Genomic DNA, 25,254 nt, shown 5'->3' on the forward strand with positions numbered 1-25,254 from the left:
AATGCACAGAAAGTTCATTATGTTTTGCACAGGCCTGACAAATGTTTTGAAAAGTAAGGGTGAAATTGCACCCAAAGTTTGCAAAAATAGATGGTGAAGCAGAAGATCAGATTCAAGTCTACCAGTGTGTAGAGGGTTCACTGTTCTGTACTGGATATGTTACATGGTGGGCAATGCTGCCCTGAGCTGTGTGATTCTATTATGGTTTCCTGGAATCACTACCTCTTGATTCTCTATTTGTAGTTTGAAAGAAGAAAAACATAATTATCTTCCATTACCTGCAAGTGCAGTTAAATATGTAATAAGTCAATAATCAAATTTTTCTTTGTGCTTTTGGGTTAAAAATGTGTACTGTAGTGAATACTGGCATAAGACAAAAGGATGGAAGCATAAGTTTTTATCAGATTGGTGAATAAGTTTGTAATGTTTTTAGCATGTTGGTACTCCAGTTGCTATTGGTTTATTTATCAGTTGTCAGTTTTTATTTGTAGTTCACTGTTGGTATTTCAGTTTACATACTGTCATTTGGAGATAGTGAGTAGGACTGTGGATGCTACAGAATGGAGTACCAAGTGGAAAAAATGGAACATTTCCAACACATTCTTCTGTTAGAGTTCAGTAGAGAACTCACAGCAATGGAGACAGTCATAAACACATGTATCATGTATGAGGATACTTTCACTGAACAAAACATAGCAAGAAAATAATTTCCTCTTTTGAGGAGAATCTTCTTGACATTAGTGACTCCCCAAGTTCAGTAAGACCTTCGAGGTTTGATGAACATCATTTGAACACATTAACCCACAATGATCCATTTCAGTGTACTCATGAACTGGGAAAAGTGATGAACTGTTATTATTCCACCATAGTGCAACATTTACATGTAACGGTGAAGGTTCAGAAATCAGGTGGATTGGCTCCACAATGCTCTATAAGTGGGTGACCATAAGTGCATCACTACTTGATCTTCATTACATGGGTAATGATCCTATCTTGTATCATTACTGGTGATGAGAAATTGTCTTTTTGTGCTAACATAAGGAAAAGAAAGCAATGGCTGAGTCCAAACAAAGCAGCAACTCACCATACAAAAACCTGCATGCATCTACAAAAGATAATGTTATGAATCTGGTGCAACAACAGAGTGGTGTACTACGAATTGCTTCCCCGTGGTGTAACCATCACTGCTGACATTTATTGTCAAGAACAGAGATGTCTTGTAGGTGCAATCCAAGAATAATTTCCAGGACGAATGTGTGAAGTGGTGCTACTCCACCACACCACCCGCCTGCATTCTGCTAAAATGACAGAAAACACTATACAAGAGTTGGATTGGGGAGTCATTTCACACTCATCTTATTAACCTAATCTTGTGCCGTCAGATTTTTCACCTTTTCTAGTCTCTATTGAACAACCTTCAAGGAACTTCCTTTCCAGATGAAAATGCACTCCAAACATGGGTCGATGTGTTCTCCTCACTACCACATGAGTTCTACAGATGTGGAATCGAAAAGGTACCCCAGAATTGGCAGACTGTTGTAAATAGTGCACGAGAATATGTTATTGATGACTAAAGTCTCTGTTAAGTGCATCCTTTGTTTTTATTAAACTTCTGGAAAAATGTTACAGTCTTATGCCCTAACTAAATAAAATGGTATTTATATTGCACAACAGATTTTCCACTGCCATACTTGTTACCATATGGGTCCCTTCTGTCCTTTATCTCATGTCACATTTTTTGTTGCTGCCTTGTGTTCAGTATCTTTTTCTATCAACAAACAAAGTAGAATATTCATAATGCATATTTATTTTTGTTGTTTGGATTCTAGGTACTCTGTCAGACTGTAAAAGGAATGATCAATTAAATATGCCTTTAGTTCAGCCTTAAAACTTCTGAGTTTACTTCCTTATTTAATTTGGTTAGGCAGATTATTGTGAATTTTTATCACGATATGTAGAGTGCCTTTCTGGCACAATGATGTACTCAGCTCTTTCTCATGAAGATCAAATTTTTGTCTTGCATTGTATGCATGTATATCTTCATTTTTTCATAAGATATCTGGGTATCTATCAATATATTGTATTATGAAAACTGACATTTCATAGATAAAAATGCAAGGAAGAGGAAGAATTGATATATTTTTGAATATGGGTCTGCATGATTTCCTATTGTTTACCCCTTCAATAATTCTTAATATTCTCTTTTGCATCCTGTTGCATTGCCCCAGAAGATTACACCATATTTAATTACAGAATGCACTTAGGAGTAGTATACATTTAACAGGCTGTCTTAGCTGCAATAACTTTTTAAGATCCTCATCATGTAGCAGGCTTTACTTAGTTTTCTTTGCAGATATTCAATGTGTACCTCCCACTTTGTGTTGTTCTGGAGCCAGAGTCCCAGAAAATTTGTGTTGTCAGCACTTTCAAGAACTCTGTCCCTTAGTTCCATTTTTTGCTTGGGTGGTGCCTTCCTTTTACACTGTAGAATTTCAGTGCTACTGTCTTTTCTTTGTTTGTAATTAGCTTGTTATTGCTGAACCACTGTTCTTTGTTTGGATAGTAGAGTCTCTTAGTTTTTCTTCTGTTTTCCCACTAATAAGGAAACTCTCCCTACAGTTTTCTTCTCACCTATCTTTGCTGGACTTCTGTGGAACTCTGTAGTACTAACTGCAGTCACTAGGCCACAGTGTACATATCCACCTACCAACCCAACTATCTTATAACAGTTCAACATTATTGAAATAGCAAATTACCTCAGTTTATCATCTAACCTATGCACCCTCTCCCATACATTGGTCCTGTCATTATTTAATGTGATATTTATGTTGTTGTTGTTATGGTCTTCAGTCCAAAGACTGGTCTGATGCAGCTCTCCATGCTACTCTATCCTGTGTAAGGTTCTTCATCTCCCAGTACCTACTGCAACCTACATCCTTCTGAATCTGTTTAGTGTATTCATCTCTTGGTCTCCCTCTATGATTTCTACCCTCCAATACTATATTGGTGATCCCTTGATGCCTCAGAACATGTCCTACCAACCGATCCCTTCTTCTAGTCAAGTTGTGCCACAAATTTCTCTTCTCCCCAATTCTATTCAATACCTCCTCCTTATCTACCAGTTTAACCTTCAGCAATCTTCTGTAGCACCACATTTTGAAAGCTTCTATTCTCTTCTTGTCTAAACTATTTATCGTCCACGTTTCACTCCCATACATAGCTACACTCCATACAAATACTTTCAGAAATGACTTTTTGACACTTAAATCTATACTCAATGTTAACAAATTTATCTTCTTCCGAAATGCTTTCCTTGCCATTGCCAGTCTACATTTTATATCCTCTCTACTTCAAACATCATCAGTTATTTTGTCCCCCAAATAGCAAAACTCATTTACTACTTTAACTGTCTCATTTCCTAATCTAATTCCCTCAGCATGACTCGATTTAATTCGACTACATTTCATTAACCTCGTTTTGCTTTTGTTGATGTTCATCTTATATCCTCCTTTCAAGACACTGTCCATTCTGTTTAACTGCTCTTCCACGTCCTTTGCTGTCTCTGAGAGAATTACAATGTCATCGGCGAACTTCAAAGTTTTTATTTTTTCTCCATGTATTTTAATTCCTACACTGAATTTTTCTTTTTTTTTCCTTTACTGCTTGTTCAAAATACAGATTGAATAACATAGGGGATAAGCTACAACCCTGTCTCACTCCCTTCCCAACCACTGCTTACCTTTCATGCCGCTCAACTCTTATAACTGCCATCTGGTTTCTGTACAAATTGTAAATAGCCCTTCGCTCCATGTATTTTACCCCTGCCACCTTCAGAATATGAAAGAGAGTATTCCAGTCAACATTGTCAAAAGCTTTCTTTGTCAAACTCTTCAAACAGTATCATATATCCCATTTCGTCTTCATCTACATCCTCTTCCATTTCCATAATATTTTCCTCAAGTACATTGGCCACTATATACTCCTTCCACCTTTCTGCTTTCCCTTCTTTGCTTAGAAATGGGTTTCCATCTGAGCTCTTTCACAATAACCTGGATCTTCATACTCCACCAGCCACTATCCCTTACCAAGCTAATACTATGGAAACAAATCTCCTTGACACAGGTATTTTGGAACCTCCTCTGCTCCCTCTGTAAAACACAGGTCTTGTGCAGACCCAACTAGCTACATGTCCCAAGTTAAAGCTCTTATTCCACATTCCAGACACCTTCTCCTCCTCCTACATCAGAAAACCATTGCCCAACACAAACTACGGTATCCAACACCCTCCCCCCCCCCCCCCCCCCACACACACACACCCACACCCACGCATGCACGCACGCACACACGTGCGCGCGCACACACACACACGCACAAGCGCACACACACACACACACACTCCAAAACTCAAAACTCCCCCCCCCCCCCCCCAATATCCCTCAAAAACAAGAACTTAAACAAAAGCAAACTATTGTAAATCTATTGACCAAAAACCTCAAACCTGCAGAAGTTTCAGTCCTATCCAAAGGTCTCAGCTTCAAGCCCACACCCACATTCACTCATGCTGGACTTCTCTGTGACCTGCTCTTCTTCTGCTGATCCATACAGTGGAAACACTTTTTTGCTGCTAACCTGCCTGACCGAAGTTAACAAGAATTCAACACTGTATATTGCCTTTTCCAATCCACACATCTGTCGAACTATGACCTGCTCCCTCTCCCACATAACCAACCCCTCATTATCTTCTAGGAATTCCTTACTTCTAACATAGATTCCGCCTCCCTTTCTTCTCAATAACATAAACCTTACAACAGAGGAAAGAAAATCCATTTGAATCATTAAGACAAATCTTGATTCAGTCATCCTCTCTGTAGACAAAGGCTCCACTACTGCTGTGACAAACTTGGCAATTACTTCACAGAAGGTGTCCATCACCTGTCTGACTCCTCCAGCTATAAGTCCTGAGACAGTGATCTCTTTCCTGGTTTCCAACATAGCCTCCAGTCTTCTACTAACATCCTCTGGCCCCTACCAGAGTTTCCCCCTCAAATCCTTGTCCCCAAACTATCCAGACACCATATATCTAACCATCCTGGATGCCTCATTGTAGTTGGTTACTGGACTCCCATAGTAAGGGTGGCGAGCACCACCCAGGATTACGTGAAAGTAAAGTAGTAAGTTACTAAGAGAGAAGAAAATTGGTGACATCCTGTTGTATTCGTAATTGGAGAAACCACAAATAACAATTGTGTGAGTTCCAAATTCTGTTTATTGCCAACAGTTCCACAATACTAACACAACTTGGCACTTGATCAAGAGCAGCGACTGGGCTGCAGAGTCCAAGTCCGGTATGGTAAACAGTCGTAGCACAGTGTAGCGTCGTTCCCGGGTGTGACGTCTACGTAGCAAGTAGGTAGCCCAACATGAGACTGCCAGGCGTGGTGGCGTATGCGGCTATATAGGGCGAGTGGCGGAGGAATATGCCCGCCGTAACCGAGTCCGCTTGTCGTGTCCTTTTATAATTGGTGGCGCGGCCTCATGTAACTATCTCTCGGGAGGACGGGGGCTTTGGTTGCCATGGCAGTGCGGAGGCACAGAGTGTGTGGCCCGCGCCTGTGCTGTACAGCTGTGCAGAGTTGCGCATAAGCGGGGCATGCTGGCCGTTGGCTGTATGATGTAAAGACCGCGGCCACGCAGCTGCAGGCGCCACGGTGTGGGCGTTGACTATACCACACATCCTGTCGATAGTACTGAACTAAAGCAGCAAATTACTCCCAGGAGAAAATTTTCGTTTACTTCTGAAGTAAATTGATTTACTCCATTACTGGTGGAGAGCACCATTCAAGAGGGTGCTACTACATTAGTAACTTGAGGAGGAAATAATGCCAAAATATACTCCTAGGGAGTTGTAGGAGTAAAGCAAAGACAGCAAAGTGCGATCTTTGACTTCTGTGTTTTAAGTGTCGAATTCTATGGATTACCTGGACTATGAAGAATATGTGGAGATGGAGAAAGAGGTGAACATCCCATGAATGAGGGTTGTGATGGAGAGAATAGACCCATTTGCGATGTACAGCGATGGTGATTTCAAAGAGTGGTTTGGGTTTTGTAAGGAATCTTTTGAGTTGCTACTTATCATGCTGGAGCCATTACTGCAGCATAATTCTGTCATGAACTGTGCTTTCTCCCCTAGGATGCAACACCTTTGTGGACTGCAAATCTTTCACACAGGTATTTATCAAATCGTATCAGGGTATCTCATTAATATCCATCATACTACTGCTGCAAGAGCTTCTAACATTGTGATAAATAGTTGAATTGCCTTAAAGCCACTGTATGTGTCCGTGCCACAGAGCCAAGAAAATAAATCAAAGAACAAAAGGGATTTCTATCAAACTAGTGGATTCCCAAATGTCATAGGAGCCATAAAAAGCGTACATATACCCATACTTTGCCCTTCTGGAGCACAAGAAGAATTATACAGAAATCACAAGAATTTCTTTTCTATCAATACATGTATTATCTGTGATGCCAATGTGACACTTTGAACATGGTAAGCCGTTAGCTGGGTTCCATGCACGATGCTTGCATTTGGGACAATAGTAGAGTTGCTGCAAAATTTGAAAATGGACAATACGATGGGTTGCTCGTTGGAGATAGTAGATATGCTCTCTCCAAACATCTTATGATGCCTGTGTTCCGAGCTCACACAGGAGCTGAATGGTGCTACAATAGAGCCCATACTGCTACCAGGTGTGTAGAAGAGCGAGTGTTCGGTGTTTGGAAGAAATGTTTTCAAATTATCACTAAAACAATGTGATTTAAACCAAACAAGTGTGGGAATGCTATTGTGGCTACTGCAGTTCTCCACAGCTTTGGAACAGAAGTTAGAGATGTGTTTCACCCTGATGCTGTGGAGGTGAATGACATCACATTGTACCTGCCACCGGATTGTCACTACTGCAGTGAAAAGTGACTCATTTTATTTATGTGTAATTTTACAGTTATGTTTTCTTTTAATTTTTATTTTTTTATATAGGGGATTAACATTCACACTTTGTTTCTTAATTGAGTATACAAAGTCATACAACATTTTGATTATTTCTTATACATATGAATATTTTCGTATTCATTCACAAAAACCCAAATTACTCAGCACATTGGCTGAAGAAATGGAACCTAAAGTTTGCTCCATTACGTTCTTGAACTTTTTCATAATTTCCATTTTAAGGTTATGCTCTTCTGCCATGATTTCTCTGTCCTTCTGTTAGTAAAATCTCGTATTAAATGCATTTTTTAGGAATGAAGCTCATCTGCTTTTTTCAGCAACTCTCGGTTCTTCATTACAACTGCATGTTCTCTGCCTCTTGTGCTAGATGCATCTTCTGATAAGCTCCCACCAGAGATTGCAGGCTGAGGTTCATGACTATGGGATAAAGTTCCATCTTCAGCAGTTTCATTGTTCCTTTCAAAACAGTTATCATCATCAAAGTTGCTTGAAAGTATCACACTATCTTCAGATGTGTCGTTGTTGTTAACTACAGCTATGCCCTTGAAAACTTATGGGATTATATTAACAACAATTTGGCTTATATCATCAATCTTCATCTCACCTACTCCACCACCAGTTTGAAATTGTTCTCAATTACATTTAGCTTTCATTTTCTTTGCTTTTGCTTTCATGTACTTCCAAATTACTTTAAGCTAATCTAGTGATCTTTGTGTATAAGCTGCACTGTATTCAACGTGTACTTTTTCCCAAGCATCCTTTTTCCTTATTAGCTTGTTGACATCATGCTTTTTAGATTCAATAGTAGTTATGTACTTTTTCATTATTTCAGCAAACTGCTCTTTTTCATTTTCTAGTATGTTTTTTGAACATTTCTTGGCTATCACCATGCTGCTGCTAGCTCGTATCTCAAGCTGGCACTTAAATTAATGCGTGTCACCAACCAACAATGAATGTTATAGCTGTAGATGGTGGGGTTAACAATAGATTCATCCATTAATAGCACGTTTCTTTTTCATAATACGCAGGTCTTATCATTAATTAGTACACTAGCATTTAGATTTTTTGTTTTAATAATTCAATTTAATAATCCTTGCTTGCTTCTAAAACTGTAGGGATGAATGTAAATTATGCAAAAGGTGATGCAATAATGTCTACCGACAATCGATATCTTCTGTAGTGGACTGACAAGACAGCCAGTCCACAGTGACGGGTAACCGAAAGGCACGCGTACACACACGCCGACTGGCGTGAAGTCTGGAACAGGATACGTAATGAATGCTAATAAGAAAAGTACATAGCTTCTATAATACTTAACTTTACTTCATCCTTGTGGTACATCGCTATTGTTAATACAAGTGAGACTCTCTCCAGATATGGTTAATGGCGCCTTGCTAGGTCGTAGTCATGGACTTAGCTGAAGGTTATTCTAACTGTCTCTCGGCAAATGAGAGAAAGGCTTCGTCAGTGTAGTCGCTAGCAAAGTCGTCGTACAACTGGGGACGAGTGCTAGTCCATCTTTCTAGACCTGCCATGTGGTGGTGCTAGGTCTGCGATTACTGACAGTGGCGACACGCGGGTCCAACATGTACTAATGGACCGCGGCCGATTTAAAGCTACCACCTAGCAAGTGTGGTGTCTGGCGGTGACACCACATCTTCTAAGAGGGAATGTAATGCACGTGCCAGCAGTGTGCAGAAATGACTTCTTTAGTAAAAAGAAAATGAGCTCTCCAAAATACTAAAAAGAGAACTGGTATATTTCTACAGAAGTAGTTTACTAAAGCAGTTCAGACTAAAGGAGTAAGAGTTACTACAAGCATAATTTATACTAGTTTGGTGCTCATCACCCTAAGAATCTTAGTTCTCATTCACCAACACCTCAAACACATTTCCTGCATTCTAGCCTCCCTCATCAAAAACACAAAGCACTTCCTCCACTATCTCAACCATCCCCAGCCCTTGTAACCAGGATCCCTGCTCATCACTGTTCACATCACCTCCCTACACGCCAACACCCCCTATGCTCAAGGTCTTTCCACCATTGAACACTAACATTTCCACATTCTTTATCAGTTACAAACCCACCCTCTCATTTCTTACAAAACTGACCAACTACATCCTTATTTACAAATACTTCTCCTATGAAGGGAAGGAACAGAAACAAGTCTGTAATATAGCCATAAGCACCTAAGTTGCATCCTCCTGTGCCAACTTGTTTATGAGCCATCTAAAGTAAACCTACCTATGCATACGAAACATTGAAACCCTTTTCTGATTCAGGTTCACTGATGATATCTTTATCATTTGCACTATCATTTGCACCCAGCATCAAGACACACACTATCTTCATCCCTCCACAGCTTCTTTCTCTTCCTCACGCCAGTATGTTCCTTTCTGGACACTGACCTCCAACTCTTTGATGGTTCCCTGGAAACCTCTGTAATAAGCCCATAAATCATCAATAGTACCTGCATATCGATAGCTGCTACCCCTTCCACACTACATATTCTCTCCCATATAGTCTGGTCACCCACAGATGGCACATCTATGGTGACTAGAAACCTGTTAACCAGTGTGCTGAAGCTCATACTAAAGCCTTCACAGACAGTCACCACCACTACCAAAATTAGCCTGAAAAGAGATTTTATGTGCCATTCCACATATTCTTCTAATGCTCTGAGCAACACCCTAAACCAGGAATACCACTTTTATCCTATGCCGACCTATCCATGGGCCATCTAGAGGAATCCTACCTAGAAACCCAGAATACTAAACCCCTCACCTGGTTCAGATTCATTGTGACATCTTTGCTATCTGGATCAAAGGTGAGGGCACCCTACCCACATTCCTCCAGAACCTCTCCCCCATTTGATTCATCAGGTACTACTCAACCCAACAAATCACCTTCCCAGATGTTGATCTCCACCTCAAAGACGGCTAAATCAGTACCTTATACATGTCAAACCTACTAACCACCAGCAATACCTCCACTTCGATAGCTGCCGTCTATTCCATACCAAAAAGTCCCTTCTGTACAGCCTAGCTACCCTTCATCATTGCATCTGCAGTGACGAGCAGTCGCTCTCAAAATATGCCAAGGGTCTCACTGAAGCCTTCACTGGCCGTAACTATCCTCCCAACCTTGTACACAAACAAATCTCCTGTGCCTTATCTTTCCAATCTCCCACCATCTCCCGAAGTCCCACCATCTAGTGACAGAGGAGCATTCCCCTCATAACTCAGTGCTACCCAGGACTGGAGCAACTGAATTACATTCTCTGCCAGGGTTTTGATTACCTCTCGTCGTGCCCTGAAGTGAGAAATGTCCAACCCAATATCCTTCCTACCCCTCCCACAGTGGTATTCCGCCGTCCACCGAAACTAGGCAATATACTCGTCCATCCTTACACAACCCCTGCTCCCAGTCCCTCACCTCATGGCTCATATCCCTGTAATAGACCTAGATGTAAGACCTGTCCCATACATCCTCCCACCACCATCACCACCACCTGTTCCAGTCCAGTCACTAACACCACCTATCCCATCAAAGGCAGGGCTACCTGTGAAACCAGTCATGTGATCTACAAGCTAAACTGGAACCAATGTGACGCATTCTATGTAGGCATGACAACCAACAAGCTGTCTGTCTGCATGAATGGCCACCAACGAACTGTGGCCAAGAAACAAGTGGACCATCCTGTTGCTGAGCATGCTGCCAAACATGACATCCTTCACTTCAATGACTGCTTCACAGCTGTGCCATATGGATTCTTCCTACCAACACCAGATTTTCTGAATTGCACAGATGTGAACTTTCCCTACGCTCCCATAACCCTCCTGGCCTCAACCTTTGTTACTCACTGTCCTCACCCATCCAGCCCCTTCCCTGTTCCCACTCCCGCACTACACAGCCGTCATTCCACCACCACACTCAGTCTTTTCCTTTCTCTCCTTTTCCGCAACTCCCCCCTCCTGCACACCTCATCCCTTCCCACAGTCTAACCTGCTGCCTGAGACTCCAGTCTTGTGTGTGGGTCGCATTTGCGCATGCGCACCACATCCTAATCCATCCCTAATACCAACCCTTTGTCAAAAGGATCATACTCTGTGGAAGACCCAGGTGCAAGTCCTGCCCAATCCTCCCACCCAGAACTTCCTATTCCAGTCCTGTCATAGCTTATCCTACCCCATCAGAGACCAGGCCACTTCTAAAAGCAACCATACTACATAGCAGCTCTGCTGCAATCACTGTTCAGCTTTCTCTATTGGTGTAACTGCTAACTAGCTGTCCACCAGCATGAATGGACACTGGACAAAGTGTGGCCAAGAGCAAAGTGGACCACCCTGTTGCACAACATACAGCTACTCATAACATATTTTATTTCAGTGGTTGCTTCACAACTCAGGCCATCTGGATCTTCCCCTACACCACCAGCTTTCCTCAAATGTGCAGATGAGTGTTATCCTTATAACACATTCCCTGCTCCCAAAACCATTCTGGCCTCGACCTACAGTAACCTACTGTCCCCATACCCTATACCCAAGTGTTTCTGCCTTCTCTGTCCCATCACGTCCTCACAATTCACCTTCCCTTGCCCTCACTGTGTGCTGCTCTCTTCCAACCCATCCACCAATCTTTCCCCCTTCTCTGATTATCTCCTTCCTGCTCCCCATTTCCCTTCTCCACCTTCACAGCCTTCTGATGCTGTACCAGTGGTGATACCTCTAGTCCCTACATACTCCGCTGGGCAGAGCCAATTCCTATTGCACTCCCATACCCTCCTCTCCCCACTTCATCCCTGCCTAGCTCTGGATTATTCTCTCTGTTCAACATGTGTGTGTTGCAATATGGATGGTGGTAGCAGTCTTATGTGTGTGAGGTGTGGCTGCTCTTGTGAATGCGTGTGCATTTCTCTTTTCGGAAGAAGATTTTGGCTGAAACCATATATGTAAAAGCCTTTTATCATGCCTGTCTGTGACTCAGTGTGTCATCTTCATGGTGAGTAGCAATCTATCCTTTCCTAATACTGTAAATATTTCAGTATGAAATATAACAAAATGCATTTCCTCAAAAATATACTTTTTAGCATTCATTGAGTCTTACAGAAATGCTACACAACTCTGGAACAAGAGAGGAGTTAATATTTAAAATTTGAGCTTATTTTCTAGTAGCATAAATACATTTAGCACAGTTTTGTGCTGCAGTTTGCAGCAGGGCTAGATCAGATGACAGGATTATAGTAAAGTCTTTCTAACCAGTGAAAAGATACAAGAGACGATGTAAGTCTAGATACCTCCAATTGCTCCAGTACGTTGTAGACTGTGGGCAGAAGCATACAGGCATACTAACAAGTTCTGAACCAGTCTGCCAGTACAGATCATAAGGTGCAAGCTAAGAATTTAATGGAGAGTGTTACGATGATGATGCTGGAAGTAGTCATGAGAAGGAAATATCAGAACTAGTATAGATTTCTTTGAGTGATGACTATCATGTAATAAGTATTTTCAAGCTTAGTGAATGACTCAGTGATGTCATCTTTGATTGTGGCTCTTTTTGGGAAGGCTTATGGCAGAGGTTGTCATGTGTGTGTGTAGTGTTAGTGGTAGTTGTGTGCACACATTTTTTTGTGTTTTCATCAGTTTTCTCTGAGGAAGGCTTTGTCCGAGAGCTTAGCAATAATTCCAGTCTTGTTTACATTCCTGTCAACAACTCAATACCTTAACTAATCGGTGGAAAGTTATATCTACTTATCAACACAAAATTAAATATTTTTCTTTCAAAGCTTCTCTCAATATGATAAACTTTTGGAAAGAAGGTTTGTGAGTCACAACAGCTGACAAGGAGAGGACGCCTACTAGTCATCCCTGAATTTGTCCATATTCATGGTACATGTAGGGTGTGGTGAGACATGAAAGTGCCCCAAGTGGAAATTCCAGATGGCCAAGCATTTAGGAAATAAAAGTAATTTTGACACAGATCTATCAACATGTGTGCCTTATAAATTGTCCCTGTGACACTGTGTTTAGGAAGTGGTGTTCAGCTCAGTGGTAAGAGATCAGATTCACATTGAAAGGATTGCAGGTTTGACTCCGCCCAGTGGCAAATATTTTTGTGCTCCTTGGCAATGCGTACACTAGTAACATCATAATTAACCACAACATCATATGTTATTTTATTAATTCATATAAACACAAAAAGTATAGGCATAAGATGAAATGCAGGACCGCAAAAATTTAAAAAGGAATTGTGGTTGACACGTACACGGAAATGTCTTGTATGTAAATCGATACTTCCATTCTTTTGCAACTGATCAATTACATGTACTGGGGTGATTATATATATAAAACAGGAAGCAATAATTTTGACCACCTCTTGTGCACATTATAAATGCTACCTTTTAACAGCGACATGGTTTTTTTTAATGTCTCCATTGAAAAACAAACTTGAGTGACATTCTGAAAACAGCTTCTTTCATTGCACAGTCCAGCAGTGAACCACACATAATGCAGTATGTCACTGAATACATGCGAGGATAGCTGGTGATGTATAATGGAATGTAGTTTGATGCAAGATTCTCAGGATGTGATTTCTTCTTCTTTGTCAATGAGGTAAGTGCAGTTTTGATATTTTTTTTTATTAGATTTTTTTACCTGATGATAAAAATATACATTGCAGGGTTGCACTAGTGGCGTACATTTGGGGGGAACTGCTTTGGTACTGCACGTTGGCAATCTGTCTTCATCTTGGAACAGTTGGTTGTATATCACATCAGTTGAATATTTTTTGTGCAAGTCTGTTGTCAGTTTACCGGATTTTGAAGAAGTGATTATAACATTCGTAAATTTTGCTGAATACACGCCTACTAATTTTTTAATACTCAGTCCAAAAGGGCCAGTACTCTCCTGTAGCCAATGTAAACATGTGGTAATAGTTTTCCTGAATGGCTCATAGCATATTGTGCTGTATAGGAGTGTGTTACTTTGTTCATATCCTTTCATTTCACACACACCTCTTTTGACCCTTGGTGTTCTAGGGTTCGGTCATATGTCGACTGATGCTGGCAGCCTGGAAAGAGAAGATACAAATGTAAACCTATTATACACGACAGTGCAGAGTGTATGTAAATCAACATAGACAAATAAAACATCTGGTTTACCTGTCTGATCGGAGTAGATAACAAAGTTGTTGTAGTTGGGGATAAGAGCTCGAGTCTGGTGACGAAAATTCTCTGCCACAGCAGGTGTTTCCTCAATAGTAGCAGTCTCTCTTCCCGATACAAATTTTGTAACCTTACTCTGTTCAATTTTATGTCTTTGTTTAAACCCCTTGACCCAAGTTGCTGAAGCTTTCACTTCCATATCTGGAAACTGCATCACAGCAGCAAATTCCCATTGTTGCAAGTTTCTAGTAGTGACTTGTTGGTTACAGCTACATGCTTCTACGAAGTGATAATATGACCAGGAATAAATTATGTGATATTTGTTGTTCGGAGTTCCACCCTGTTTAATATGTTCTTCCCAAATTTTCAAATCCTGCATATGCTTCAAGCGAGATGCACCTTCTGTTTGCAGACTCTTCAACTTCCACTTTGGACATGTTTTTGCAAGATTAACCATCATTATTTTGTAATCCAGTGGAACAGATACTGGATCTTCTTTCATTTTTTAAGATTGGATTCATAGTCATCACCTGATGTAATGCCACCCTTCATGTCTGCATATTCACATTCTTTGGAAATGTCGTCGCATCGAATCAACTCCTGATCGCACAAGAATGTATATTCCGACAAAATGTCTAGTATTTTCCGGTGTATTTTATTTGCCATTTGAATGTGTTCTTCGGTTATTACTGTGGAACTTCCTAATGTGGTCAGATCCTCTTCGGTCAAATGCTGCAAACATAAATCCTGCACAGTCTTCAATCGTCGCTCTGATGGATCACTGTGGAGGCTATTATCTTCTGGCTCCTTTTCTTTATCTACCAATGTTCGAGGCATGTTATGATTTTCCCTTTTGTCCAACATTTTCGATCTTTCCACAGTATTTTCCTCCATTGTTCTCAGGTACAGTTGTTTTGTCTGCAATGATTGCGATATTTCCCAGAATATTCACACACTAATCTCGCAATATTAACATTACCTGGTCAAGAGCAAGCAGGTGAATGAGTTACCTGGCTAGTGTTGTCCCTTAAATATTGTAAATCAATACAACAAGACATTGTCTGACAATTAATGGATATGACAATGGCAAAGTTCACGACACAAACAGCGATACCTGTTCAAAGCACGGTCATAATAAGCATGAAAATCACCACGACCACAGCAAGTATCCACAAGCAAGAGTCCAGTACACGTAGCACAGTATACAATCAGCAGCACAGTATGTACACGGAACCTGAATGTATGATGGTGGTGATCTGTTGTCTGGTGGCGACCTTTATATACCTGCCTGTCGTTCAGGCCGGCATTGTCGGGGGTGTTTGTGCCGACAGTACCACCAAGGTCAAATTAAACTCACTGTATATGATTATTCGTGTTTGCACCTTATGGACTGTTCACAACTCCAAGTTTGCAAGATAATGCGCTTGTTTTAAAGACTGACGTCCCATGCTGATGTTGTGCAAACAGAAATGCAAAATAACCTATACGACGGTGCAGTTAATTGTGACGTCAGTAATGTACGTGTTGCCAAGGACCACAAAAATACCTGCCACTGGCTAGAGTCGAACCGACAACCCTTTCAATATGAATCCGTTCTCTTACTGCTTAACCAAACATCACTTCCTGAACACAGTATCACAGGGACAATTGATAAGGCGCACAGGATGTTAGATCCATATCAAAATCCTTTTATTTCCTAAACAGTTGGCCATCTGAAGTTCCCACTTGGGGCACCATTATGTCTCACCTCGCCGAAGACGTACCACGAATTTGGACGAATTCGGCAATGATGGATAGGCGTCCTCTCCTTGTATGTATATTTGTCCATGATACAAGCTCAGTGTGGTTGAGTATTATCATTTGTAGGACTAATCTTTCACTTATTGCACTGGGCTATGAAACGCCTAAGGATAACCTTGATAGATCAGCCAAGTCACAGCTTCAGAAGGAAGTATTTGAAGGTGTGTGTGTACAAATAAAAATAAACTACTGCAAAAATTTATTTATGATATCGGACTTCCAAGGCTCTCTATCAGAGTTAGTTCAGTATGATACCTTTATATCATTAGATCAAGTAGGCTATGACATTGCATTCTCTTACACTCACAGCATCAACCCCCATTTTCTTCTCCACCACCTAGTAGCTTAATACATGCAGGTGGTGCAAGCTTTACTGCACCACTGGTATGTTCTGTGTAGCTTAGATGCGATAACAATATAACAGACTTTGACAGTTACCTTGTGCTATTCAGAACTATTTTTCATTTACCCTAAGTTATGAAAACATACAGATTTTAATATATTCTGCAATTAATTTGTTATTGTGTCACACACACAAATTGAGAGGGCTCCCACAGAATCTACATCTACATCTACATCCATACTCCGCAAGCCACCTGACGGTGTGTGGCGGAGGGTACCTTGAGTACCTCTATCGGTTCTCCCTTCTATTCCAGTCTCGTATTGTTTGTGGAAAGAAGGATTGTCGGTATGCCTCTGCGTGGGCTCTAATCTCTCTGATTTTATCCTCATGGACTCTTTGCGAGATATACGTAGGAGGGAGCAAAACACTGCTTGACTCTTCGGTGAAGGTATGTTCTCGAAACTTTGACAAAAGCCCGTACCAAGCTACTGAGCGTCTCTCCTGCAGAGTCTTCCACTGGAGTTTATCTATCATCTCCGTAACGCTTTCGCGATTACTAAATGATCCTGTAACGAAGCGCGCTGCTCTCCGTTGGATCTTCTCTATATCTTCTATCAACCCTATCTGGTACGGATCCCACACTGCTGAGCAGTATTCAAGCAGTGGGCGAACAAGCATACTGTAACCTACTTCCTTTGTTTTTGGATTGCATTTCCTTAGGATTCTTCCAATGAATCTCAGTCTGGCATCTGCTTTACCGACGATCAACATTATATGATCATTCCATTTTAAATCACTCCTAATGCGTACTCCCAGATAATTTATGGTATTAACTGCTTCCAGTTGCTGACCTGCTATTTTGTAGCTAAATGATAAAGGATCTATCTTTCTGTGTATTCGCAGCACATTACACTTGTCTACATTGAGAGTCAAATGCCATTCCCTGCACCATGCGTCAATTCGCTGCATATCCTCCTGCATTTCAGTACAATTTTCCATTGTTACAACCTCTCGATACACCACAGCATCATCTGCAAAAAGCCTCAGTGAACTTCCGATGTCATCCACCAGGTCATTTATGTATATTGTGAATAGCAACGGTCCTATGACACTCCCCTGCGGCACACCTGAAATCACTCTTACGTCGGAGGACTTCTCTCCATTGAGAATGACATGCTGCGTCCTGTTATCTAGGAACTCCTCAATCCAATCAAACAATTGGTCCGACAGTCCATATGCTCTTACTTTGTTCATTAAATGACTGTGGGGAACTGTATCGAACGCCTTGCGGAAGTCAAGAAACACGGCATCTACCTGTGAACCCGTGTCTATGGCCCTCTGAGAATCGTGGACGAATAGCGCGAGCTGGGTTTCACATGACCACCTTTTTCGAAACCCATGCTGATTCCTACAGAGTAGATTTCTAGTCTCCAGAAAAGTCATTATACTCGAACACAATACGTGTTCCAAAATTCTACAACTGATCGACGTTAGAGATATAGGTCTATAGTTCTGCACATCTGTTCGACGTCCCTTCTTGAAAACGGGGATGACCTGTGCCCTTTTCCAATCCTTTGGAACGCTATGCTCTTCTAGAGACCTACGGTACACCGCTGCAAGAAGGGGGGCAAGTTCCTTCGCATACTCTGTGTAAAACTGAACTGGTATCCCATCAGGTCCAGAGGCCTTTCCTCTTTCGAACGATTTTAATTGTGTCTCTATCCCTCTGTCGTCTATTTCGATATCTACCATTTTGTCATCTGTGCGACAATCTAGAGAAGGAACTAGAGTGCAATCTAGGATTTTCTGCCAAGTCAGTACATAGAACTTTACTTTCGAATTCATTGAACGCCTCTCGCATAGCCCTCCTCACACTAAATTTCGCTTCGCGTAATTTTTGTTTGTCTGCAAGGCTTTGGCTCTGTTTATGTTTGCTGTGAAGTTCCCTTTGCTTCCGCAGCAGTTTTCTAACTCGGTTGTTGTACCACGGTGGCTCTTTTCCATCTCTTACGATCTTGCTTGGCACATACTCATCTAACACATTATGTACGACGGTTTTGAAATTTGTCCACTGATCTTCAACACTATCTGTACTTGAGACAAAACTTTTGTGTTGAGTCAACAGGTACTTGTGCTTTGGATATTACGCTACATAATTATTTACAGTGCATGATCCATGCCTCTGTGTGTACTGAACAAGAAAATTAGGATTATACAATTCTGATACAACTGCTGCTGGCAGCTTTCCACCTAATATGAGTGAGATAAAATGACTTGCATGTTGTCGTTGTGGTTGCTAATCTATCCTGTGCAAGCTCCTTCATCTCCCAGTACCTACTGCAACCTACATCCTTCTGAATCCGCTTAGTGTATTCATCTCTTGGTCTACCTCTACGATTTTTACCCTCCACGCTGCCCTCCAATGCTAAATTTGTGATCCCTTGATGCCTCAGGACATGTCAGGGTAAGCTACTACAAATAGCATAATGAACGCATTATTGTGGCGAAGATAGATACGAAGCCCATGCCTACCACAGTGGTACAAGTTTAAATGCCAACTAGCTCCGCAGTTGACAAAGAGATTGACGAAATGTATGATGAGATAAAAGATATTATTCAGATAGTAAAGGGAGACGAACATTTAATAGTCATCGGTGACTGGAATTCTATAATAGGAAAAGGTAGAGAAGGAGGAGTAGTAGGTGAATATAGAATTGGGCTAAGAAATGAAAGAGGACGCCACCTGGTAGAATTTGGCACAGAGCATGACTTGATCATAGGTAACACTTGGTTCCAGAATCATGAAAGTAGGTTGTATACATGGAAGAGGCCTGGAGATGCTGGAAGGTTTCAGATAGATTATATAATGGTAAGAAAGAGATTTAGGAACCAGGCTTTAAATTGCAAGACATTTCCAGGGGCAGATTTGGATTCTGACCACAATCAATTGGTTATGAACTGTAGATTAAAACTGAAGAAACAGCAAAAAGGTGGGAATTTAAGGAGATGGGACCTGGATAAACTGACAGAACCAGAGGTTGTGGACAGTTTCAAGTAGAGCATTAGGGAACGACTGACAGGAATGGGGGAAAGATATACAGTAGGAGAAGAATGGGTAGCTTTGAGGGTTGAAATAGTGAAGGCAGCAGAGGATCAAGTAGGTAAAATAACAAGGGCTAGTAGAAAACCTTGGGTAACAGAAGATATACTGAATTTAACTGATGAAAGGAGAAAATATAAAAATGGAGTAAATGAAGCAGGCAAAAAGGAATACAAACGTCTCTAAAATGAGATCGACAGGAAGTGCAAAATGGATAAGCAGGGATGGCTAGAGGACAAATCTAAGGATGTAGAGGCATATCTCACTAGGGGTAAGATAGATACTGCCTACAGGAAAATTATAGAGACTTTTGGAGTAAAGAGAACCGCTTGTATGAATATCAAGAGCTCAGATGGAAACCCAGTTCTAAGCAAAGAAGGGAAAGCAGAAAGGTGGAAGGAGTATACAAAAGGTCTATACAAGGGCGATGTACTTGAGGATAATATTATCGAAATTGAAGAGGATGTAGATGAAGATGAAATGGGATACATGATACTGCGTGAGGAGTTTGACAGAGCACTGAAAGACGTAAGTTGAAACAAGGCCTCAGGAGTAGACAACATTCCATTAGAACTACTGACAGCCTTGGGAGAGCCAGTCCTGACAAAACTCTTCCATCTGGAGAGCAAGACGCATGAGACAGGCGAAATACCCTCAGACTTCAAGAAGAATATAATAATTCCAATCCCAAAGAAAGCAGGTGTTGACAGATGTGAAAAACTATCAGTTTAATAAGTCACAGCTGCAAAATACTAAGGCGAATTCTTTACAGACAAATGGAAAAACTAGTAGAAGCCGACCTCGGGGAAGATCAGTTTGGATTCCGTATAAATATTGGAACACGTCAGGGAATACTGACCCTATGACTTATCTTAGAAGATAGATTAAGGAAAGGCATTTGTAGACTTAGAGAAAGCTTTTGACAATGTTGACTGGAATACTCTCTTTCAAATTCTGAAGGTGGCAGGGGTAAAATACAGGGAGCCAAGGGCTATTTACGATTTGTACAGAAACCAGATAGCAGTTATAACAGTCGAGGGACATGAAAGGGAAGCAGTGGTTGGGAAGGGAGTGAGACAGGGTTGTAGCCTCTCCCCGATGTTATTCAATCTGTATATTGAGCAAGCAGTAAAGGAAACAATAGAAAAACCTGGAGTAGGTATTAAAATCCACGGAGACGAAATAAAAACTTTGAGGTTCGCCGATGAATTTGAAATTCTGTCAGATACAGCAAAGGACCTGGAAGAGCAGCTGAACGGATTGGAAAGTGTTTTGAAAGGAGGATATAAGATGAACATCAACAAAAGCAAAACGAGGATAATGGAATGTAATTGAATTAAATCGGGTGATGCTAAGGGAATTAGATTAGGAAATGAGACACTTAAAGTAGTAAAGGAGTTTTGCTATTTGGGGTGCAAAATAACTGATGATGCTCGAAGTAGAGAGGATATAAAATGTAGACTGGTAATGGCAAGGAAAGCGTTTCTGAAGAAGAGAAATTTGTTAACATCGAGTATAGATTTAAATGTCGTTTCTGAAAGTATTTGTATGGAGTGTAGCCATGTATGGAAGTGAAATGTGGACGATAAATAGTTTCAACAAGAAGAGAATAGAAGCTTTCGAAATATGGTGCTACAGAAGAATGCTGAAGATTAGATGGGTAGATCACATAATGAGGAGGTATTGAATAGAACTGGAGAGAAGAGAAATTTGTGGCACAACTTGACTAGAAGAAGGGATCAGTTGGTGGGGCATATTCTGAGGCATCAAGGGATCACCAATAGTATTGGAGGGCAGTGTGGAGGGTAAAAATCGTTGAGGGAGACCAAGAGATGAATACACTAAACAGATTCAGAAGGATGTAGGTTGCAGTAGGTACTGGGAGATGAAGAAGCTTGCAAAGGATAGAGTAGCAGGGAGAGCTGCATCAAACCAGTCTCTGGAATGAAGACCTCAACAATAACGACAACCACACCACACATTCACTGAGATCCTAACTTGGAATCTTGTTTCACTAGTGTCATGTGGGTTCTCCATTGCTCATGTACGAGAACTCTGGCTGTTCATGTTACTATGTGTATAAATGTCGCCTCATATGTAAATAAAGTGTACTGCATGACATATCTGTGTACAGCCAACCGTTCACAAAATTTTCATCTGTTTACTAAATTACCAGGATGCAGAGGTTGCATGCGTTGGACACGGAATGGGTACAAGCCCACGAAATATAATGTATGCCACACTCGTGTCTGTGGAATACACAGCTAACAGTTAATGAGCCATGTATTGGTAGCATGACTGCATTGTACCATTTCAATAATGTCTTCCCTTCCCTCAACTGACAGGACAGCCTCACATTCTGATATTACTTGTACTGGTTAGTGTTCTGGATTCATGTAATGTTTAAAAAACCCTGGGAAATATCCTGAGACAGGGGGTTCATCAATCAAGGAAACATTTCCGGTATTCTGTCATAGCTGCATAGGCTCTGCCATTAAAGTTAACATACACAAATAACATATCTGTGTAGGTGGCGTCACGTTGGTATTAATGGACTTGCTCAGTTAAACAACACTCAAGCATGGCATGCACAAGGCATAATGATTTTTCACTGATCCAACTCACAGTTGCACACTGGGTACGCTTGCAGTTGTTGCTCCAGCATTATGTCACTGTGCTGTCACCTGTTGAAGAGCCCCCACACCTCTCGTAGAATGGATCAATCATCTGTCCCACCATTATTATGTCCACCACAACACCTACACAGCGTTTCAGTAGGTAATATTCAAACTTGTCTTCATATTCATTCATGGATGTGTGTACACTTCTACCTATTCCAGTACTGTAACGAGTGAAGATTGGACACGTCTTCGAGAACTTTTCTGGTTTATTTTCACATGTAGAATCATCTCAAAAACAACGTGATATTAATCCTGAATGACCTCGTATACCATTAAATATGTTACAATCAACTACTTTTGGTCATACAATGACCTACTGCCTCGTAACGGACCCAAAAAGATTGCTCGTCTCGAGGCAAACTCAGAGGGTTTGCACTCGTACAGCAATGCTCTGTCAGACAGCACGGCTCATTATACTTCAAGCAGGCACAAGATGAGGCCTGTCCATAGCAGAAGGTAGCATGCATGCCAGTGATGTCACAGATTGTTGCAGCGGGTTGCAAACTCCCTGTCTAAAGAGTTCCAGATGCACCGGTACATAGTGCCACTCTACGGAGGAGACGGTTTTAGAAAAAAGCTTTCCGAGGCTGTTATCTGAAATACTCCTCCACAATACTGACAAGGGGGAGATACAATCAATAATTAAATCACTAAGGACTCTCATAGATAGGATGGTGCATCTGGCAGAATACTTAAGTATTTTTCTGCAAATATTAGCCCAGTATTTAGCAATATCTCTAAATTTTCCTTTTGGAATAGTCTATTTCCTGACCAATTAAAGTACTCAATAGTAAAGCCACTTCATAAAAAAGGAGAACAGGGTCACGTAGAAAATTTTAGACTTATTTCTATCCCATCAGTGTTTGCTTACGTTATTCAAAATGCTGTATATACAAATGTAATTGAGCTTTTCAATTCACACAATTTACTGTCAAGTGTACAGTTTGGTTTTAGAAGTGACTTAATGACTGAAAATGATATTGTGGAGCACTGAATGGATTAAATAAAAGATTGTGAATGCTAGGAATCTTCTTTGATTTAACTAAGGCATTAGATTGTGCCGACCACAAGTAATTATTGCAAAAATTGGACCATTTTGGAATAAGGGACATATCTCACAATTGGTTCACCTTTTCCCTTAAGAACAGAAGGCAGAAGGTCATTCTCCACAGGACTGAGAATGGCTACAATGTGCAGTCCCAATGGGGCAGAGTTAAGTGGATGGTGCCACCATGGGCCAGTGCTGGGGCTGCTGAGCCCCTATTTCTTATTTATATAAATGACACACTTTCTAGTATTACAGTTGATTCTAAAATATTTCTGTTTGCTGATAACACCAGCTTGGTAGTGAAGGATGTTATGTGCAATAGAGAGACAGTATCAAATAACACAGTTCAGTATATAAATTCGTGGCTTGTAGAAAATAAATTGACGCTAAATCACAGTACGACTTTTCAACAAAAACTGACATTATGATTACACAGAATGTGGATATGAATAGTATGCCTCCAGACTGCCAGGTGGTGAACCGAGAGCTACAGACCACCAGGTACCTTTGCAGGCAACAGAAAGTGGTCACTGGCTGCATCACAAGACCACTCCTACATCCAGTCATGAGTTACTAGGGATCAGCAAATCTTTTCCCGGAGAACAGCTATTTAAGGAAACCCAGCATCACTGCAGACATTTCCCATTGACGAAAACTGGCCGATTCATGCACTGACTGCTTGCAGTTCCTAAATTAAGCTCTTGTCAGTGTGCCACTTTTGACAATAGTGGAATGCCCAGAAGTAGGCTTCTGCATTGGAAAAAGAGCTTAAGATTAAGCATATCCACTAAGCATGTTTCAGAACCCGTGACTATTTGATGTAAATGCATAAAACTGCAAGCAGACACTTTTTTTAAAATCATTATTTATTCATTCCTTGAACTGGTTTTTGAACCTTTTCAGGCTCACCTTCATATGGTTTTTCAGAAGTTGCATAGCTATTTCAAGCATAATCTGGGTGCTGTGGCTCTGTGACAAGGAGATGGAACATGCTTTAATGCTTTTCCATGAGTGTTGTTTATCTGTCGATTTGGGTCCAAAGTTCTGTTTTGTACTTACTGTGACAGTATGGGCAGCTTCTGTTGGTAGTATTCATCTGTCTGCTTCCACTGCGATGGCCAGTTGGTACCCCACTACTCTCTTTTACACAATACGTATGGATATACTCCCTGATAATGAAAAATTGCCAGCATCCAGCAAGTGCTACACAACTGTTACTTGTTACCAAGATCTTGACACAAAGATATGACATAAGCCTACTTTGCTCAGAAACACACACACAAAATATCTCTGAGCAAAACAGGCCTGTGTCATATATTTGTAACAATTAAGTTATAAAGCATGTGCTGGATCTTCAGTCAGCATCAGTTTGAATCTGAGTCACACACACATAGCTGGTCAGTCACTAAAAATAAAAAATTAAGGGTTCACGTTGCTGTGGCAACAGGCACCTACGGATATGTGCACAATATACGTCACAGATGCAGTGCTCCAGTCTGTGCGAGATGGACATTCAAAGTGGACACCTTACTAGCAGCTCAACAGAGAGCGACACCACTGGCCAAGCCAGCAGTAGCTCCAAGTCGCATGTGCAGCCCTGATCAGCGTGCACAGGCTGAACTGTTTCCTACTGCTAATGAAACTAAGTTTGAGCCAATCAAACAAAAGTGTCACTCTGCAAGATGACTTTAGGCCTGTACCACAACGGCAGCCAGCAGTTCCAGTGCAGTCAGCCTTATTGGGAAGATCTTGCCTGGACAATGTCACCGTTAAGGGGGAGTTTGCCAAAAGGACACTGCCGAGTGGAGAGGATTTGGTATTTTAATTCTGCTAAATCTCAAATACTCAGAAAGTGTATGACTTGGTGTCGTCATAACAAAACTGATTCACACAGACTCTAATGGATTTATCTTGTGAATTATTCTTGGAACTTAATTTACTTGAGCATGTACTCAGTCAATAAAGTTTGTGTGTGTTTCCTTTTTCTCCAGAAGTTACTTATTATGTTAATACCAAGTCTGTGAAGTTATATCTTATGTTGCAAATTAATCTGTTTAATTGTATACCTAGTGAATGTTTTGTGTGTTCCAACCGAAGTAAGCGCCATACCACTT

The 25,254-nt window shown here is 41.0% G+C and overlaps 1 protein-coding gene across 3 annotated transcripts in view; it reads right to left on the bottom strand.

Annotated features, from left to right (window-relative positions):
- The window catches only part of LOC126095281 (protein broad-minded-like), a 263,464-nt gene that overhangs the window by 217,433 nt on the left and 20,777 nt on the right, over positions 1-25,254 (bottom strand). Inside the window, exons 1-2 of one of the 3 annotated variants that reach the window (XM_049910041.1) lie at positions 14,166-16,639; positions 14,019-14,074 (exon numbers count right to left, since the gene is read on the bottom strand). The exons of the other annotated variants lie outside the window; for them this stretch is intronic. The gene's annotated coding sequence lies outside the window, so the exon portion shown is untranslated. Of the gene's footprint in view, positions 1-14,018; positions 14,075-14,165; positions 16,640-25,254 lie in introns of those variants that run through there. 3 annotated transcript variants of the gene reach the window in all.

Source organism: Schistocerca cancellata, chromosome 8 (genome assembly GCF_023864275.1).
Source record: "Schistocerca cancellata isolate TAMUIC-IGC-003103 chromosome 8, iqSchCanc2.1, whole genome shotgun sequence".
Lineage (NCBI taxonomy): Eukaryota > Metazoa > Arthropoda > Insecta > Orthoptera > Acrididae > Schistocerca > Schistocerca cancellata.